This window comes from Vicia villosa, unplaced genomic scaffold (assembly GCF_029867415.1).
Source record: "Vicia villosa cultivar HV-30 ecotype Madison, WI unplaced genomic scaffold, Vvil1.0 ctg.000451F_1_1_2_unsc, whole genome shotgun sequence".
In the NCBI taxonomy this organism is placed as follows: Eukaryota; Viridiplantae; Streptophyta; class Magnoliopsida; order Fabales; family Fabaceae; genus Vicia; species Vicia villosa.
The window spans coordinates 40552-50001 of record NW_026705215.1 but is presented as its reverse complement, the minus strand read 5'-3'; positions in this window follow the sequence as shown (position 1 = coordinate 50001).

Sequence of the window (9450 nt, the reverse complement as noted above, 5' to 3'; positions counted from 1 at the left end):
ATTACTCAAAGGCCTTAGTAGGTATATTAAAATGTATGATGGTTAGGGTTCGCCCATGGCGGCTAAAAGCCATGTATGGTGAAGTTTTGTGGCGGTTTAGAGGACTTTCTCATGTGAGGTGAGAGGCTTTGTATGTAGCGTGAGGACTTAGGGTAAAAATATGTATAGTCTAATAGGTAAAAATGTAGTTCCACTTAAAAGGGAAAAGGTTTTAAAAATTGGATAGGCACTTTATCATCATAGAAGAGAATACTCAGCCAATCATCTTGAACATGAGAACAAATGGACCCTTTGCATCACAAATCAAAGAAGGGCTCCAACTTGGATAAAATCAACAAGTATACCACTAACTCTCTCAAATGGAAAAGGTTTTAAAAATTGAAAGAAAAGCCACTAAGGGCAAAAGATATTTTTAAAGAAATATTTTTAAAAGAATTTACAAACATAAGTATGTTTTGGAAAAAGGGAGAAGATTTTTAAAATTAAAAAAGGGGAAAGGAGATGAAGGGACTATCCTAAATCATAAAATAAAAAGCTAAGGACAAGAATAATCTAACCAAGCAAGAAGCCAACACTTGACATTAAAGAGTAAATGTAGATTTCCCATCCTTTGGATTACCATAACCAAGCAAATACAATACCAATTATAGGATCCAGATGAACTTGACATCTTAATGTATAGCTTGCACAAAGCCTTGGAAATACACCATGAGAACTTGAGGCAAAAATTGGACAGAGTAACAACTGTGTTCAAATGAATTCCTTATCACAATGCCTTGGAATTAACCATCAAGGACTTTTAAAGAACCAACTGCATACACAAAGATAAATAATCCAATTCCTTGGAGTTTACTCCAAGGACTTCCAAACAAACAAGTATAATGCAATCAAAGTATCAAGAACTCGGATAAAACTCCAAAGTGCTAGGGTCAAGATCCTAATTCTAAGTCCATAGGTCCATCCTCCAAGCTTAAGGTAAGGTAACCAAAGTCCAAATCTACATTAAGTCTTTTATGGTTCAAGTTGGTTATTAATGTTTCAAGCACAAAATAAAAAGTATAGTCCAAGTGGACAAAAGGAAAAGAGCATAAACGTAAACATATGTCCAAGTGGACAAAGAAAAAAGGGCATAAGCATAAACATGATGATGAATGATAGGTGGTAATATAAAGCATAAAGCAAAAATAAAAGTAAAAGAAGCATAAGATAAAGTTAAAAGTTAGTAGTTAATTGTTAGAAATTAGTAGTTAGTAGTTATCATGAATGATCAATAATGGATGACCAATGAACTTAGGTCAAAGTTTATGAAAACTTGTCAGAAGATTGATAGAATCAAAGCCTCTACACAACAAGCTTTCAAAGTTTTTGAGCCAATTGTCAAATAGTCAACCATCCCTGGACTTGTAAACATAGGTTTAGGCCACGAATGATCATTCTCTGATACGAGACAAAGAAAAAGAACGGGGAAGAAGTAGAATTAAAACCACAGTGTCCAGATGAATTTCTTTTGATTTTATGGGATTTCATCATGATGACTCATCAGAGGATTGATAGAATCAAAACCTCTACACAATGAATTCAAACAAGTTTTACACCCACTAATCAAAGAAAAAGAGAGGATGGAAGAAAAATCAAACTATCATTAATATCATTAATCTAATATTATGGATTTGGTTCTTTCAAACCTATCAACATCCTAGATCCAATGATATTAATGAAGTTGAGTCAAGGTATCATAAAATATTCACAAAGTTAGAACCAATCATAAAAGAAATAAAAACTTTTATTTAAAAACATATAAAAGGAATTTTAAAATGGTCTAAAATAAGAAATTATTAATGAAATACTTAAGAGGTATCCAAACACCAAATAAACTTCTCACAAGACCATAATAAAATCAGAAAAACTATATATGATTTTTAGAAAAATGATTCGTAATTTTCAGAAACTCAAAAGTAATTAAAAATGACCAAAAATGATTAATTAATTGGAAATTTATGATGAAAAACATAAATGGTATCATAACATCAAACAAAAATACCAAAAACTAACCATAGGTCAAACACAAGTCAACAAGTGTTGACAAATATTTTTATAATTTTTGAACGTCAGAAAAAAATTAAAACCAATTAAAACAAAGCTAAATAAGCAAAAATAAAAAAAATATTAAAACCAAAAATAAAAATATGGAAAAATATAAATCAGAAAGAGAAAAATAAAAGAATATTTGAGAACAAGCAATGGTATTTTTTGGAATTAAAATGAAATAGTTATTAATTTTTGAAGTTAAATGAAATGAAAATCAAATAAAAGAAAAAGAAAATAAAATAGAAAAGATGTAGATCATTGGATCAGTGTCAAAACGCGCTAGTAATTAGATCCAAGGATCCAACTCACTGTGCATGATATGGTCCTTAGTGAATAAACCACATGATCAAAACACTTAAAACAAAATAGAATCAGATTTAAAAAAGATGTGTGGCACACGATCATTGGTTGGAGACGTCCACGTAGGTCGTCTTTAACCTCTAGCCAACCTCAAACCATGATTTTCAAACTGTAAAATAAGTAAATCAGACTGATACCATTGTGTTCGTCTCTTCCAGACGATCTCAATGGTATACTCGCGCCAAATTTATATTTGCTACATCTTACTCGTTTTGAGAAAAACCAGAGAAAAGTTTGAAAAGGGATTTGAAAATACACAAGCTAAACTCACTTCCAATTAACAATAAACCATACCACAAGCATCAGAGTGATGAAAGCTACATTGTAGTCATAAATTTGAGATGAATTGATGAAGAAATCTACTTGTAGAAGTTCAACTTGGAAGCTCTAAAAATGTAGTTCGTGTGCTTGATTCAGGGAGAGTTAAGGCTTGATTCTTTCTCGTTTAGATTCAGGAAGTATCAAGGAAGCTAATTCGGCAAAGAATTTTGAGTGAATTCAAAGGAAAGAGTGACTTCGAATCTCAAGTTTAGTGTAGGGTAGTGTGAGTTACAGTAGGGTTTTTTGGCTCTCAAAGCTTGAGAAATGAGAGGAGAATGATTCTCTATTTATAGGGAAGTTGATGGAATCAAAAAGCATGTGAAATAATCAACATTTGAGTGAATTCGTGTGAAGTTCGAAGTAAGAGAAGTGTGACTTGCAATTCACTCAAAACGCAGACAAAACTTGAGTTTCAAAGCACTAAACTCCTTCTGGAAGGTTGCTAATCATGTTTAAGAGCAAAAACGCGTGCCACATTGGATTAAAATTGAGTAATTTGTAGATTGACCAAATTGATCATGAGTTTGCTTCAATTTCAAGGTTCCAACTTCATCATCATGGGGCAAGCAACGTAGGGACCTTTTATGATATAACCTCGGACTCTTTGGAAAGCTGAGGGATCAAGCTTTGTAATGTGCTTGGAAAGGTTGTATTTGGTTTCTTGCATCAAAATTCATAGCGTCTCAAAGTAGAGGACAAATATGCACAAAGCACTTAGCCAAATTTAGCAATTTTGTGCACTCTTGGTCAACACATTTCAACCTTAGGCATCTACCAATTGGCTCGTGCGTTTTCCATTATTTCTTGAGCCAAATACTCTTATCATTACATAGAACATGATGTAAAAAGAATCAACTTCACAGGTGCCATGAATCAAAAGATATGGACTTGGCAACTTGGACAAAAACAAGGCATTTCCTCGAGGCCATTTAATCAAACACCTTGGTGCATATGGCAAAAGTGCATCTTAGAGCTTGAATTTGTCACAAGTCCCAACATGAAAGTTGTAGAGTATGAAAAAATAAGTTTAAGTATAAAGGTTATGCAAGATAAAGTGAAATTTGAATCATTTGGCCTTGGGACAATCTTGCACACAAGTTATGCCTTGAAACCCTAGGCATACCAGCATGACCTATAATGTTTCTTCTTCAAACATGATCTTCTACTTATATTTTGCTTTTGAACTTCAAATATGGATAAAATTAGACTCACTAAAGATTATTATTCAAAAATAATAGGCTCAAGATGATAAAAATTGAGCAAGTTGTGATCCTTTGAAGTTGATACATAATTTCTTAACTTTCAAAGGAGACTTGTAATGTCTTCTAACTTTTGATGACTTTCTTCACAACATTTCTTCTTGACTTGTGAATAGAAGTTGTTGATGATGTCAAAGAGAGTATTTTTCAAAAAGAAGCACTCTAAATTGTTGAACATTGAGAAAGTTAAGCCCTTCTAACCATAGAATAAAGAACTTGTCCAATTAGGTCTATCTTTTTGAATAAACTTAAGATCCTTTGAAATTTTCTAGCATGATAAAACATGAGGAAGTAAATAAGACCTTTAAATGATATTATATTGAAGCACACTTGATTGTGAGGTTCATAGCTTGATGAAACTTGTTGAAGAAGGCATGGAAATAAACATATGAACCTATGAAGTTCCTTGATGAATCAAACCACACATTCTTGAGATGAGCTTGACCAAATGAAGTGGGGAGATGCTTAGAACATGATACTTGATGATAAGAAGTCCCTCTTGAATTAAATATATTTAGCTTACATGAATGCTCAGTCAATTTAAGATTACCTTCAAAATCCTAATTTATGAGAGGTGTAGATGCACTTGCTTCAACACCTACCTTGCATCAAAAAACCTTGGAGACAAAGACATATTTTTGTATTTTGTTTAGTGTGGTATATATACAATATAAAATATAGGTGCTTGATGGTCCCTCCTAAAGATAAGGTGAGCACAACATCAAAAGATCAACCCTCGAGATTGTGATCTTGATCAATGATTAGAATGTAAATGAATAGATAATCTTAGGGTCAAAAATTGGGGTATGACACATATTACATGAGATAAATTCCGAAAGAGAATGATACAATATTTAGCAAAGTAAATGCTGGAAAAAACAAATAGTAAGCTTGAAAAAAATACTAAAAAACTACTATAGGGTTTGGGGTATGCCTATTTAAAGGGTTGGTTAAGTTCCATAAACTATTTGAAATATGCACCATTGAGTTCATAAAGGAAATCATGGAGATTTTACCTAGAGTGGATATCATATACATGTATAAATTCTTTGTTCCAATATGATCTTTAGTATGTTTAGCTTAAAGAGGATGAAGAAGGTTCTAAAGGAGACACATGTGTTATCACACAAGTCTTTTAGAATTGAAGACTAATAATTTATAAAATTTAATATGTATTAATTATTAACATGTTAAGAACATTCACATTGTGTTTGTAGTGGAATAGTAAAAATATTAATAATCTTTAATGTTATTATAAATGAAATTTCATACAATACAGTAAATAGGGATGTAACTAACTATTGAAAAGTTTGAAATACATTGCAACTCACACTTGCAATTATATCGGTATCTTTATCTTCATCATAACGTAATAATATTTTCAAATCTTTCTTTAAAGTAATCCTTAACAATTCATTGTCATGGATTACTTTATTCATGAGAGAAAATTCATTGTGAAAGATATATTCCAACATCTTAAAGTAATTTTTTCTTACCTTTATTAATAATCATTACAAATGAAATTACCAATGGAAATTGTTTCCATTGAAAATTGAAAAGGGATTATTTTATTAGAAGGAGTCATTGAAAATCTTGGGATATAAACCTTATGACCAATATCACTTACTTATTGGCATCAAATTAGCTTCAATGACATATTTTCTCTTTTTTATCATCATTTGTGTTTTATTGCACAATCCTTAAGACTACGAATATTTCTAACCATTAATGAAGCTCCACCTTTTAACTATAACTTAAGATTTGAAAGTCCAAAAGAAACAATTGTGTTCAAAAATGTAAGAGCGTGTACATCATCATCAGGTCGTTCAACATTTGATTTAGCATTATACGGAGAATTAAATCTTAAATACTTATTTTATTCTCCAAGTATTAAATCAAACATGTAATCATTGGGTGAGTTAGCAGGTGTATTATTAATATTATTATTAGTCAATGCAGCTTTATCTTTAAAAAAGGATGGGTCTTTAATATTATGTAAAAGATTTAGGTATTTGTTATAGACTTCATCCATTACATCATGATCATCAAATATAACATGTTGATCATTCTGTAGATATCTACAATCATATTACATCTGTAATTCATCATTATAATCAGATCTACTTTTAATTTGTTGTAAAAATGATGTCAAGAACATAATATAATAAAAAACACAATGAGAAGCAAGAAGAACAACAAGGAATTAGTTATAACTGCTATTTTTTACTTTCTCTTTGAATCAAGATTATAAGTGTTACAAGAATAACAAATAACCCTCTCACCCTAAATTAGGATTTGTCGTATGCAATAATGAGAGACTAGTATGCTATTTATAATAAACCTAGCATACTAAACTAATGGGCTTTATTACAAATACCCATTACAAGCTAACTTATGGTACAAGCTAACTTAAACAATTGGACATTACAAACAGGATTTTCTTTAATAACCAAATATTGAAAAAAAATACACAAATAACCATGTTTCAGAGAAAATTACGCAAATAACCATGTTTCTGAAAAAGTTATAAAGGAGGCGCCAAATGAGATGGCTCCTCCTCTTAAGAGGTATAAGGGAGGCGCCAAATGAGATGACTCCTAGATTGACCTAGCCATCTCAAATGGCACCTAGGTACATTATATTTTTTTTGAATTTTTTTATTAAAAATATAACTGGCAATTACATAATTAAACGACTTCATTAATAATTAAACAATTACATAATCAGAAAAAAAGTTACATATTATTTAATGGTTTCCCGGGACTCGATAACGACCCGTTGTTGCGCATCCCCGTCCTCTCCTAAGTCGTGGTGGGTTTCGACGATCTTCCTCTTGCGGATTCGTGCATCAGCAAGATTATGTCGTTGTCTGTTTTGACTTCCTCCAACCAACAACAAGGTTTTGCAATTGCAAAGCAAGTGGTTGTTCTTCTTCTTTGGATCCTTCTAATTTATTCACCGTCTTTGATGTCTCCATCTAACCATCACATCAATTCTCTCTTCAGACGCTCCATGGAATGAATGTGCCAAAATTTCATTTTTATCAGAGGTTTGGTGGCCGAGAAAATAACGTACCCGTCTCTCGTGAAAATTATGGGAGATGTCATGACCCAAAATGAGAAGAGAATGTGAGAAAGTGTGAACAATGTTGGAGATGGAGGTGTTTTATTTATAGAAGACACAAATGCATGTAGGAGTCAAATAAATTGGCGCCACTTCACAAATTTATAAAGGAGGCGCATCTCACATGGCTAGTTCAAAAAATCATGCACAGAGGAGTCATCCTATTTAGCGTCTCCCTTATACATTTAAGAGGAGGAGCCATCTCATTTGGCGCCTCTTTTATAATTTTTTCAGAAACATTGTTATTTGTGTAATTTTCTCCAAAACATGGTTATTTGTGTATTTTTTTTTAATATTTGGTTATTCAAAAAATAATTCTTACAAACAGACCCAATTAGAAATACTAACAACCCTAGCATTTCGACACCCACATACTAGAACACACTTCGAATACAGTATGTAGGTCTTCAATAGTAGCAAGCGAACAAGCTTCGACCTCATGCATATTCTCTGTCGAACCAAAAGCTACCCTTCGACATAATAAAGTTCGATCCAATTCTCACAAATCTCCACCTTGGAACAAACTTTATAGTATCAAAGACCAAACTAGCTTTCTTCATGCAGCTTTATCAACTGCATACAGTGGAAAAACTTGCAACTCGGCAATGTCTTGGTGATCATATAAGCAACTTTGTGATCTGTTGAAACCTTCGATAGTTGGACTTCTCCATGCTCAATTAATCCTCTGATGAAATGCAACCTCACATCGATGTACTTGGTTCGCTCATGATATGTTGAGTTCTTCGACAGGTGTATAGCACTTTAACTATGACATTTAACAGTGATACCTCAACCTTGAAGTTTTAGCTCATTCGTAAAGCCTTCAAGCCACAATACTTTTTTCATAGCTTCAGTGAGGGAAATATATTCCGCTTCACTGGTCGATAAAGCAACAACCTTTTGAAATGTTGCTTTCCAACTAATAGTTGTGCCAAACATAGTGAAAACTTATCCAAAAATAGATTTTTTGGAATCCATACAACATGCATAATCAAAGTCGACATAATCAAAGGGCTTCAGACTGGCTGTGCTAAAGTGTGCTTTCACATAGACTGTCTATGAAACATGGATGTATAGGAACAAGCATGTTTATGGAAACGCCATTGATATTAGTACCATAGGACCTAAGATAGTTGATATGATTTTGTATAGATGTTGGATGAATCATAAGCTTAGACAACACATTGCTAAGCTAATGATGCCTTAGGTTCCGTTTGTTTGCTTGTTGGCTGGATCTTAGGATCGCCTTGCGTTTGTATCGTTTTTGGTTTTGAATAAAGTATTAATCATTTCCAAAAAAAAATCGACATATCCTTCTTACTACTTTACTATCTTCACCCAATGCTCCACCATAAATTAGGACTCTATTCAAAGACCCATTTATGTACATTAGAATCAACTTTAATGCTTGCCAGTGAGCCTTTCCATGATTCTTAATGTACCTACTTACAAGACTTATTGTGTATGCTATGTTGGGTCTAGTATAAACCATAACATGCATCAAAGAACCTACTGTATTAACATATGGGATTATATTCATATAAGCTCTTTCCACATCAGTACTGGGACACTGATATATACTTAGCTTGAATTGAGGGTTTGTCGGAGTCACAACAGGCTATGAATTCGACATACCAAACTTTTCGAGAATCTTCCATATGTATGCCTCTTGAGATAAGCATAATTTCGAATGTTTTCTATCTCTTCGAATGTCAATCCCAAGGATCCTAGATGCAACTCCCACATCCTTCATATTCAACTCCTTATTGAGTTCAGCCTTCACACTCATTACATCTTCGAGATTGTTGCTTCATCTGAGAATATAATCCACATAAAGTAATAAAATAACAAATGAATTACTAGGTAGAAATCGGAAGTAAACACAATGATCGGACTGGCTTCTAACAAAATGTATGTGTGTCATGAACTTGTTGAATCTCCTATTCCATTATCGAGGAGATTGTTTCAGTCCATATAAAGATCTATTTATCTTGCACACATAATCCTCCTTCCCTATTTCAACATACCCTTCAGGTTGCCTCATTAGGATCATTTCATATAGATCACCATACAAGAATGCAGTCTTCACATCCATATGTTCCAATTCAAGATCGAACAGTGCCACCATGGCAAGCAACATTCAAATGGATCTATGCTTCCCAACAAGAGAAAACACGTCATTGAATTTGACACCTTCTTTGTGAGTGAAACCCCTTGCGACTAACCTTGCCTTGTATCTCTTTGATGTCACTCCTTCGATTCATTCCTTAACTTTGAAAATTCATTTATAGTTGACTAA